Here is a 12,939-nt window from a genome sequence, read left to right as displayed (position 1 = left end):
TCAGGAAAACATGAAGGAACTAACATCCAACAAATCCCCAGGTCTTAATGTTCAATATTATAGGGTACTAAAATAAATAAATGTAGATATATTTGATGATTTAGCTACGGTTTTCTGAAATTCCCAAAGTACTGGAATGACTTCATTAAAATAGGAAGTTAATAAATGTAATGCCACTATTCAAAGAAGGACAGAGTGAAAAAATATGAAATTATAGGTCATCCAGCATCAGTAGTCAAGAAAGTATTAGGAAGTATTATTAAGAAAGTTTTAACAATGTAATAATCATCATGCATTTTGGTGAGGGAAATCGTATTTGATAGATTTATTTGGGTTTTATGAGTTTGGCATTAGTAGGGTAGATAAAAGGAACTAGTAGATGTAATGTACTTTTTATTTGAAAAACAAATTATCTGATATGGGTTCCCTTCCTGGCCACTCCTAATCCTGACTTAGAAACCTATCACTGTTCCTTCCGGCTGTTGGGTCGAAGTTCTACAGTTCCCTTCCAAGGGGCATACAGCATATTGACTACAACATTTCAAGAAGGGAACTCACCACCACCCTCTCAAGGGCAACTCAGGATGAGCAAGAAATGCTGGGCAGCCAGGGACACCCACATCCCAAGCACGAAAACAAAACTTCACATTTCACCACACATGGTTCCTATAACATTATTATTAAAATTAAGGGCTTGTGGAATTGAAGGGAAAGGAGGAACCTAAGCTGTAGATAAATGGGAGCTTGTAAATGCTCTCTACATGGATTTCCAGAATCAAATGTTATTGTGGAAAATAAAACCTCAATGTAGGAGGTATCACCTTAGCATGGATAGAAGATTGGTTGGCTGGCAGAAAACAGAGATTCTGTATGATTGGGGTTTTAGTTTGATTAGTAGGATGTAATTGATGGATCGTTTCCCACAGAGGTCTATGCTGCGGTATCAATATTTTACAAACAATGCCCATGACTTAGATGAGGGGAGTGAAGGCACAGTAGCTAAATTCACAGTCAAAACAAAGGTAGTGTAGGAGGCATAAGGAAGTTGCAGAGAATTATGGACAGTTTGATTGACTATATAGTCAAAAATATGGGAGATGGAATATAAAGTGGAAATGTGAAGTTCTTCACTTTGGCAGGAAGAGTGGAAAACAGAGTATTAATTAAACAAAGATTGAGTGCTGAATTCCAAAGTGCAGAGAGATTTAGGTGTTCAGGGACATGAGTCACTCAAGTTAGTATTCAGGTACAGTACATAATCAAGCAGACTAGTGGGATTCTATCCTTTAATATGAGAGGAATTTGATATAAAATATAAGGATGAAATGCTTCAGTAATACAGGACATTGACAAGACCATATCTCAAAAATTATATTTAATTATAGTTTCCATATTTAAGGTAGGATATAAATGCATTGGAGATGATTCAGAGGAGGCTTATTAGACTGATGCCTGGAATGAGTGCACTGTCTTGTGAGGATAGGCAGGCTAGGCTTACTTTTCCATTGGAGGGTATAAGACTGAAGGAGTGACTTGATTGAAACATACAAGCTCCTGAATTATATTGATAAGGTGAATGTGGAAATGATGTTTCTTCTTGTGGATCAGTCTTCAACTAGAGGTAAAAATTGCAAAATTAGGTTTTGCTTCCTCAGGAGAGAAATGGGAAGAACTGTTTTCTGTCATCATGTTGTGCAAATTTGGAACTCTGCCTCAGAAGGCAATGGAAATAGGACCATTGAATATGTTTAAGAAAGAGCTGGATTGATTTTTGTTAGGCAAAGGAATCAAATAGGAAGGTGGAATTTGAAATAGTAATATATCAGCCAATGTCTTATTGAATTCTTATTGAGCTTAAGGAACAAAACGTTTACATCTGCTCCTATTTCATTTTATAGTATAAGAAACAGAAGTACAAGTAGGCCATTCAGCTCATTGAGTCTGCTCTGCCATTCATTGAGATCAAAGCTGATCTTATAATCCTCAACTCGACTTTCCTGCTTTTTCCCAAAACCCTTCATTTCCTTACAGATTAAAAATCTAACTCAGCCTTGAATTTATTTAATGACCCAGCCTCAACAGCCCTCCATGGTAAAGAATTCCACAGATTCCATATCCTCTGAGAAAACAAATTCTTCCATATCTCTGTCTTAAATGTGTGAACACTTATTCTGAGATAATGCCTCTGTTCCCAGACTCTCCCACTAGAGGAATAGACCTTTTCACGTTTACACTGTCAAATCCACTAAGACTCTTATATGTTTCAATAAGGTTGCTTCTCATTCTTCTAAACTCCAAATGCACAGGCCCAATCTATTCAACCTCTCCTCATAAGACAGTCCTTCCATACTGGTTTCAATCTCGTAAACCTTTCCTGGGCTGCCACCAATGCTAATAAATCTTTCATTACATGAGGGGTCCAAAACAGTTGACAGGATTCTTGCAACAGTCGCAAAATCTTCCTACTTTTATTCCCTTTGAAATAAAGGCTATTATTTGAGTTGCCACTCCTATTATTAGCTAAACTTGGATGCCATTTTGTTGTGATTCATGGATGAGGACTCCGAAATCTTTCTGTGCTACAGGTTTCTGCAGGCTTTACTCACTTAATTAACATTCATCCCCTCTATTCTTCTCACCAAACTGCATAACCTGACATTTCCCCACATTATATTCCATCTGCCAAGATTTTGACCACTCATTTAGCCTACTTATATCTCTCTGCAGACACTTTGTGTCATCCTCATCATTTGTCTTCCTATCTATTTTTGTGTCACCCGCAATCCTGGCTATAGCAAATTCACTTTCCTCACCCAACTCATAAATATATTGTAAATAAATGTGCCCAGCCCCAGCGTGATTGCCTATGGCACACCACTGGTTACAGGTTAAGTGCTAACGTGCTACCTCTAAATCAATGGCTCTTATTTTACGAAAAAGCTTTATGTACCTTATCAAACATCTTCTGAACATCCAAGCATATTACATCTACTGTTTCCCTTTATCTATTTTGCTTGTTACCTCTTCAAAGAATTGTAGTACATTTGTCAGGCTTGATTACCCCTTCATGAAGCCACGCTGACTCTGTTTGATCGTTATGCATTTCCAAGTGGTCTGTTATTACGTCTTAATAGGCTTAACTTGTTAAACACTATTAAGTTAACTGACCTTTAGTTATCTTTATTTTTGTCTCTTATCTTTTTAAATAAATGTGTTACATTAGAGTGTATAATAATGGAATAGAAGATTTGGAATAAATGGGACAAGTTGACATGTTGTAAGTGATGGAGTACCATGGAGATTAGTTCTTGGCCTGAGTTATTTAAAATCTATACTAATGGATTTGATCAAGTAACAGAGTAATGCATCTCAGTTTGCTAGCATTACAAGTTAGGAATGCAATCAGGAGAGCACACAGAGGTTGTAAACAGTTTAATTGAATGGCCAGCAAGTTGGCGAATACAGCATAATGTGAATAATATGAGGTTATTAAATTCTGTCATCAGAACAGAAAGCAGATTTTTTAAAAAATCATGTAAGGGATTTTAAGAAAGATTTGGGTGCACTTGTATAAAAAACATAAAAGTATTAGCATGCAGGAATTTCAAGCAATTCAACATGTTGGCTTTTATTGTGAGAAAATTGTAGTACAAGAATAATGAAGTCTTGTTACAACTGTATAGGGCTTTGGTGAGAATACATTTAGAATAGTTTCCATGTTCATTTTAGTTTCCATATTTAATGATGTGTATACTTGCATTGAAGGCAGTATAGTGAAGGTCCCTGGCAAAATGAGGTGTGAGTGGTTATGAGAGACTGAATAAATTGAATTATATTAGTTGGAGTTTAGAAGAATGAAAGGTGGGACTCCCATTATTAAAAGATTCAAGTTCATAAAGGGTAAATGTCAGGGTAAAGTCAATACTGAAATATTGTTTCCTATGGTTGAAGAGTCCAGAACAAGGGTGTACAGGTTGATGAGTTGTGGAGAAATTTCTTCAATCAAAGGACTGCAAATCTTCAGAGTTCTCCAAAACAGAAGGTTCAATCATCAAATATAATTAAGGACTTGATAGACAGACTTTTACCCTTTCGGGGAATCAAAGGAGATAGGGAGCAAATAGAAATGAGTAGGAAAGCTCAATAAAAACCATGATATATTGAATGGGATAACTAACTTGATTGGCTGTTTAAAAACCTTGTGAAGGGTTACTCACCCTGAAACAGTAACCCTGATTTCTCTCCATAAATGCTGCCAGATCTGCTGAGCTTTTCCAGAAATTGCTGATTTTGTTTTTAATGAGCTGTTTGGTCCTCCTCTACCTCTGTTTCTTAAGTAATCATGTTCATTTTCTTTTGGATATTTACTCTCTCCTGCTCTCCACTCTATCACATACCTTGCTATGTCATCTCTTTCCGCTCCCCAACTTTATCTGCCTTGCTTCAAATTTGTTACTTTTCAAAGTATACCTAAGATGACTGGCATTGATCTGAAATGTTAACTCTCTTTCTCTCTTCAAGCTTGCTGCCAGACCATGTTGAAAACATTATAGAAATTAATAAAGTAATTAACTAAGTACAGATGGCTGGGCAGGTGATGTGCTGTAGCTGTATGATGTGGAAGCTGGCCGATCCCATTGTAAATGGCAGTGACCACATGTGGAGCAAGTGTTCAGTTCAGAGTTGATGAGCTGGAATCTGAGCATCAAACACTGCGGCACATCCAGGAGGGGGGAGAGTTACCTGGACACTTTGTTTCAGAGGCAATCGCACCTGGTAGATCAAGTAATTCAAATTCAGTCAGTGATCGGGCACAGCAAGTGAAGCAGGTAGGGGGATCCTGAATTCAGGAACGGTGGAGCCTCAGCTCTTGAACTTGTCCAACAGATATGAGGTACTTGTTCCCTGTGAAAAGCACTGTGGGTAGGGTGAGCCAGCTGACCACGGCACCATGGTACAGGAGGCCATTGAAGAGGGGGGAGCAAAAAGACAGGTGGTTGTTAAAGGGGATTCTATAATTAGGGGGACAGATAGTATCCTTTGCAAGCCGGATGGGGAGTCCCACAGGGGGTGTTGCCTGACTGGTGCCAGGGTGCAGGACATCTCTGACCGGCTTAAAAGGATATTGGAGCAGGAGGGGGAAGATCCAATTGTTGTGGTCTACATTGGGGCAAACAAACAATGTAGGCAAGGGTAGGATGGAGGACCTGTTTGGGGATTATCAAGCACTAGGAACAAAATTAAGTAACAGGTCCTCAAGGGTTATAATCTCTGGATTACTACCCAAGCCATGTGCAAATTGTCTTAGAGTTAAAAAAGTTAGGGAAGTACATGGCTGAGAGAGTGGTTTGGGAAGGAGGGGTTCTATTTCATGGGGCATTGGCATCAGTTTTGGAACAGGAGGGAACTGTACCAATGGGACAGTCTCCACCTGAACCAATCTGGAACCAGTATTGTAGTGAAAAGATAAATAGGGTGGTCACTAGGACTTTAAACTAGTGAGTCAGGGGGGAAGGGAACGGGAAAATGACAGGAAGTATGATGGTAAATAAAAAGGTAAGCAGCAGGTTAGCATGTGTGCAGGAGGGTGTAAGTACAAGGCAGACTATGAAAGAAATAGAGAGGAAGCATAACTCAGAAGATATTATTAGAGATGTTGGAAATCATGAGGGAATGAATACTAACATAAGGGCATTTTACCTGTATGCGAATGAATATGATTTAGTAGCCATCATGACAACATGATTACAGGATGGTCACAACTAGGAGTTAAATATCCAGGGGTATAAGACTATTTGGAAGGACAGACAGGAAGGTAAGGGAGGTGGTGTAGCTCTGATATTCAGGGACAACATCAGGGCTGTGCTAAGAGATGGAACAGGGACTGTGGAGAATAAGGTTGAATCCATTTTGGTGGAAATTAAAAATTCTAAGAAGAAAAAGTCACTAATAGGCATAGTCTACAGGCCACCAAATAATAACATCATATTGGGGCAGGCAATAAACAAAGAATTAATTAATGTCCATAAAAATGGTTAGGCTATTCTCATGGGGGATTTTAATCTCCATGTCGATTGGTCAAACCAGCTCAGTCAGGGTAGCCTTGAAGAGGAGTTTATTGAGTGTATCCATGACAGTTTTCTTGAACAGGGTATAATGGAAGCAACAAGGGAGTAAGTTATCCTAGATCTGGTTCTGTGTAATGAGACAGGAATATTTAATGACCTCATAGTTAGACCTCATCCTCTTGGAAGGAGCGATCACTGTATAGTTGAATTTAGAATACAGATGGAGAGTGTGAAGATAAAATCCAATACCCATTCCTGTGCTTAAACAAGGGAGACTACAATAGGATGAGGGAGGACTTGGCTAAAGTACACATGGAAACAAAGACTTTATGGTTGAACGGTTGACGTGCAATGGAGGACTTTCAGAGCAATTTTTCAAAGTGCTTGGCAAAAGTATATTACAATGAAAAGGAAGGACTGTAAGAAAAGTGGTAATCTGCCATGGGTGTCTAAGGAAATAAGGGAGATTATCAAATTGAAAGAGAAGGCATTCAAAGTGGCCAAGATCAGCAGGAAACTAGAAGATTGGGAAAACCTTAAAGGGCAACAAAAAGCCACAAAAACAGCTATAAAGAAAAGTAAGATAGAACATGAGAAAAAAAAACTAGCACAGAATATAAAAACAGATAGCAAAAGTTTCTATAATTATAAAATGAAAAAAAAGTAAATGTTGGTCCTTTAGAGGATGAAAAGGGGGCATTTAGTTCTGGGATATGATGAAGTGGCCGAGGCATTGAACAGGTATTTTGTGTCGGGCTTCACAATGGAGGACACGAATAACATGCCACTAATTGACAAAGAGATGAAGGTAGATGAGGACCTGGAAACAAACATCATAGTGGAAGAAATAGTGTTGAGCAAGCTAATGGCCCTGGCCCTGATGGGATGCATCCCAGGCTACTAAAAGAGATGGTGGGAGAAATAGCAAGTGCACTTCTGGTAACTTTCCAAAATTCACAGGATTCTGGGGCAGTTCCCACAGATTGGAAAGCAGAAAGTGTGATGCTACTGATTAAAAAGGGAGGTAGACAAAGGATGGGGGAATATGCATACTGGTTAGCTTAATTTCTGTAGTGGGGAAAATGCTTAAGTCTAATATCAAGGAAGAAATAGCAAGGGATATAGATTGAAATTGTCCCATTGGGCAGATGAGCATGGGTTCATGAAGGGCAGGTCATGCTTAACTAATCTTTTGGAATTCTATGAAGACATGACAAGCAGGTGGACAACAGGGACCTGGTAGATGTGGTGTAACCAGATTTCCAAAATGCCTTTGACAAGGTGACACACAAGAGGCTGCTCCATATGATAAAGATGCATGGCATTACGGGTAAAGTATTAGCATGGATAGAGGATTGGTCGACTAACAGGAAGCAAAGTGTGGGGATAAACGAGTGCTATTCAGATTGGCAATCAGTTACTAGTGTTGTGCCTCAAGGAACAGTGTTGGGACCACAATTATTGACAATTTATATCGATGATTTGGAGTTGAGGACCATGTGTTGTATGTCAAAGTTTGCAGATGACACTAAGATGATTGGCAGAGCAAAGTATGCAGAGGATTTTGAAACTTTGCAGAGGAACATAGATATTTTAAGTGAGTGGACAAAGGTCTGGCAGATGGAATACAATGTTAATAAATGTAAAGTCATCCATTTTGATGTGAGTAATAGTAAAAAGAACTATCACTGCAATGGTAAAAAGTTGCAGCATGCTGCTGTGCAAAGGGACCTGGGTGTCCTTGTGCATGAATCACAGAAGGTTGGTCCTTTAGAGGATGAAAAGGGAGCATTTAGTTCTGGGATATGATGAAGTGGCCAAGGCAGAAGATATTTAGGAAGTCAAATGGAATTTTTTTCTTCATTGCTAAAGGGATTGAGTTCAAAAGCAGGGCAGTCATGTTGCAGTTGTGCAGGGTGCTGATGAGGCCATACCTGGAGTACTGCGTGCAGTTTTGGTCTCCTTACTTGAGAAAGGATGTGCTGTCACTAGAGGGGGTGCAGAGAAGGTTCATTAGGTTGATTCCAGAGTGGAGACACTGAGTAGGCTGGGATTATATTCATTGGAATTTAGAAGAATGAGGAGAGGATCTTTTGGAAACATATGAAATTATGAAGGGGATAGATGGAGAGAGGATGTTTCTACTGGCAGGTGAAACAGGGACAAGAGGGGGAGCAGATTTAGGTCTGAATTGAGAAGGAACTTCTTCACCCAGAGAGGTGTGAATCTGTGGGATTCCATGCCCAGTGAAGTAGTTGATGCTACTTCAGTAAATGTTTTTAACGTTAAGATATATATTTTTGGAAAATGAACGAATTAAGGGTTACAGTGAGAGGGCTGGTAAGTGGAGCTGACACCACAAAAAGATCAGCCATGATCTTATTGAATGGCGGTGCAGGCTCAAAGGGCCAGATGGCCTACCCCTGCTCCTAGTTCTTATGTTCTTATGCTGAGCATTTCCACCATTTTTGGTTTTTATTTCAGAGTTTGAGCATCCATGATGTTTTACCCTGGATAAAGTTGGTCAAACAATAGCACATGCAGAGTCTGGCAGCTGAGATGTAACCCCTAGTACAATGGATGACAAAACAAAGCAAAAAGGGTTATAACAATATTGATGGAAATCATATTGGTGTTTTGATATTTGACATTTTATGTGCTATACTGGGACTGGTGTTTAATTCCAGACATATTAATTAATCAAATTTAAATTCCCTTAAATGCTGCGAATTTAGTGAACTTGTGTCTCCAGAGCATGTGTTTTGGCTCTGCATTACCAGTTCTGAAACATTTTCCTAACACTCTCATTTGTGAAACATTGCATCGTTTTGGTGAAAAGTGAACAAAGGATGTTGTGCGTTTTAGTGACAACTGCTGACATTTTGCAAGCTGGATCAAATACAATGCAACAGACTGTGTTGCTGTAAAAGTGAAGATTAACTAGGTAAAGAATAGAGATTGTGTTTTATAATGATATAAGCTGTCAGAAAACATCAGAGCCCCAATGTTAAACAGGACTGGGTCACCATGAGTAAAATGTCTGCTATATCTCCAGTTCAATTTCTGGCCCTAAGAAGTAGAGCCTCAAAATTGATTTGCCCCCTAAATGTATATCACTCTCTTCCAGCATTAATCCCTTAAAATTGGAGCTCAGACATTTATTGCTTTATGTATGATTCTAACAATGTGTGTAAGCTTTGTCCTAGTCCCATAACATTGAAAGGCTGCTCACTATGTTCAGCATTCAGTTCAAATATCTGCCTTTTTGTTCACAAGCTAAGAACCATAACATTATTGCCACTAAGATTAAAAAGATTTTTTAAAAAGACAAACCAAACCAGGAATCTGTACCAGGATAATAATAACCTCTTTTTTAAAAAAGTCGAATGAATGTAAAAAAGGAGGAAAGACTCAGAAGGGTAATGTTTTCACAATCAGTTACAGCTACTCTAAATAATGGCTTTAAGATTGGATTTGGTTAAGATTCAAGGCATTCAGGATCTTTATTCCCCTTCCAGCATTACCCAAACATTGGGCCCTTTCAAATTACTGTGTGGACTTTGCACATTCTCCCTGTGTCTGTGTAGGTTTACTCCAGGCACTCCAGTTTCCTCCCAGAGTCCAAAGATGTGTAGTTTAGGTGGATTAGCCATGGAAAATTGACCATAGTGAACATGAATGTGTAGTTGAGGTGGATTAGCCATGAGAAATGCAGTATTACAGGAATAGGGTTGGGGTAGGTTTGAGTGAGATGCTCTTTGGACGGTCAGTATGGGCTGATGGGCTGAATGGTCTGCTTCCACACTGTAGGGATTCTATGAATTCCGCATAGAATTATAACATAAGGACAATAAATGTGTTTATATAGCATATCTAATATAATAACAAAACTCCTAAACCTTTCTTCAGGTGCATTATAAAACAAAAGTTGATTCTGAAACACAAGGAGACATCAAAGTAGATGTCAAATAACTTGGTCAAAGACACAGGTCTAAACATCATCTTAAAGATGCAAAGAGAGGAGCAGAGGCCTAGAGTCCCAAAGGGAACTCCAGAGTTCAGGAAGGACTCTGGTAACATGATCACGGATGGTCATGAATTTAAAATCAGGAATGGTCCAGAGAGGCTGGTATTAGTTGATGCAAATAGTTCAGATGTTTGTGGATTTGGAGCTGTTAACCATGATATGGAAGAGTGAAGCTGTGGAAGGATTGAAAAACAATTATGAAAACTTGAAATTCATGGGTCTCTTCTGCACTGTGCAATTTCCTGATTCCACAAAGGGAATCTTTAACAAGGAGCCAATATAAATCAGTAAGCACAGGGTTGACAGATGAATGGAACTTAGTGTGAATTAAAATACAAGCAGCAGAGATTTGACTGATCTTAAATTTGAGGAAGTTAGGGCATAGGGTATTAACTGGGAAAGCTAATTATCCAGAGATAATGAGGGCATGGGTGAGCATTTTAGCAAATAGGCAAACTAAAGCAGGAGAACAAGAAGATACATTTACAATATTGGAAATCGGCCATCGTGGTGGTAGTGCAAGATGTTTATTGTTGTCATATTTGATCCCAAAATGACATTCAAAGTTGCAAATAGTTTTAACAATTTTGGAGATGAGTCATAGGGGACTCGGAACATTAACTCCGTTTCTCTCTCCCCAGATGTTGCGAGACCTGTTCAGTATCTGCAGCATAAGTTGTGTCAAGTTTGTTGGAGTGATTCACACTACAAGGCTGAGTGAGCTTTCTCACCAAACTTTATCAAACTTGTTGCATTAATTGGTGTTTGAGCCCCTAGCAGTGAGATTCACATCCAATTTCTGCCCCATCTTATCATGTGCCATTCTTAAGCAACTCATCACTCACTGAAGATCCCAGAATTGACTGGCATTTGTGGCATGGACGCAATAGTTAAAAGGTACCCGTACAAACGCAATCAGTCCAGACATGCCATGCTTGGCTGACGGGGGGAAATGTGCCCACTTTGTGAACACAGACCTGCAGTTCCTCATGGAGAGTTTAGTTGAAAGGCAGAACTTTCTTTCCCCCCAGGAACAGCAGTGGAGGGCACAACACCAGACCATGCCAACCTAGGTCTGATGTTGCCACCCAGACTGAAATAGTCTCATCCATTTGGAAGAGTGCCCAGCACTGTAAGCTTACACTCCACCAGTGTAATTACCACCATTTTATCTCCAATACCTCACATTCACTCTATCTCTGCTACTGTGTGCAGTTCCGGCCAAGGCTCCATGTTCTTCCACTCTCACTATTGCTTGCAATATCTTCTCTTGCTCGCTGTTGCCCATCCTAGCCCTCGATACCATTGGCTCATCACTTGCTTGAGACATGTCCACACCAACTCCAATAGCAGCAGCTTCTGTAATACCTGCCTCTTTCTCATTGCAGGAGGAAAAGCATCCCCAATAGGTGAGAAACAGTCAAAATGGCGCATGTTCTGTTTTTTTCATTCAGCTTCTGATCCCTTACGAGCAGAGAATCTTGACTCTAATCATCCAGAGAGGATCTTGATTAGAACTGGAGGTTGTCCTAGATGTACTGTACTGCTGTCCCTGAGGCCTGCTGATAAACATGTATCGTTCCTGGAGTTGAGTCTGCACTGAGTGGCATGGCTAGACAGTACTATGAGCTTACTATCTCCGGCTGAGGAAGTAATGAACAAAATGGCATGGTAAAACAATGCAAGGCAGGGATGCTGCAAACATCCGGTAGGGTCAAAATGAGTGAGAGAACTGTGAAAACATTGAAAATCCCAAAGATTCAGCTTGATTCACACCATGAGCTGAATGCATGTTCCTAAGTACATTGTGCCAATGCTGGAACGTTACAATGATAGTTATTAATGCAGTCTGAGGTACAGCACAGAAGCGTAAGAGCATCCTGGAAGTGGAATGGAGATGTGCCATGAGGGTGTATAGAGGCTTTCACATGTCAGATACCAATATCTATGACTTGATGAGCATGTGTCTAGTGTGCATGGAGTGTGCCTGATCTGTTGGTGTCCAATATGGAGGCATTCATTTAGAGCAAGTGGCATGTTGAAGTAGCCAAGCGCCTGTTCTAGTTTCCATGTCAAGTTTCCTGGTGGTGAGTTTGGTAAGGCACAACCTGTGGCAAATTGGGCTGTTAGCAAGACACTTACCAAGATAATTAACAAGCAATAATTACCGTCAATGGGAACTCACTGCTACCAAGCAAGTTACTCGCCATGCTGCTTGAGAAAAGTGAACAAGGTGCTACACTAAGATGGGCCTCATCCAACATCTCTCCTGATTCATGTATCTCACTGTAGTCTACTTTGCTTAGAATCGCATATGATGTTTTTCATAGAATATTTTGCAACCACCATGTGTCTCAAAGCCTTTTATAACCAGTAGGGTACGTTTAAAGGTATAGTCACTATAGTAATTTAACAAAGACCAAAGATAATTTGTGCACAGCAGACCTTCCCAAACAGTGATGTGATAATAGCCAGGTAAGATACGCCACATGATATTGATTGAGGGATAAGAATTGGTAAAAATATTAGGTATAACTCCATTACTGTTCTTCAAAATAGTGCCATAGGATCTTGTATATCCACCAGGTAGACAAAAGGAGGCTTCAGGCAAAATCTGATCTAAAACATGGCCAATGCAGCACTCTCTCAGAATTCTACAAGAATATCAGCCTTGACTTTTGTGCTTGAACATTGAAAAAGGACTTGGATCCTGAACCTTGTGATTCCGAGGTAACAATGCTGTAACAGAAGATAGTTGAGAGTGTGGTGCTGGAAAAGCACAGCAGAACAGGCAGCATCCAAGGAGCAGGAAAATCTGATAAGTACGTTGTGTCAATGCTGTTG

The sequence above is a fragment of the Chiloscyllium punctatum genome, chromosome 8 (assembly GCF_047496795.1).
Source record: "Chiloscyllium punctatum isolate Juve2018m chromosome 8, sChiPun1.3, whole genome shotgun sequence".
Classification (NCBI taxonomy): domain Eukaryota; kingdom Metazoa; phylum Chordata; class Chondrichthyes; order Orectolobiformes; family Hemiscylliidae; genus Chiloscyllium; species Chiloscyllium punctatum.
This window is presented reverse-complemented; position numbering follows the sequence as displayed.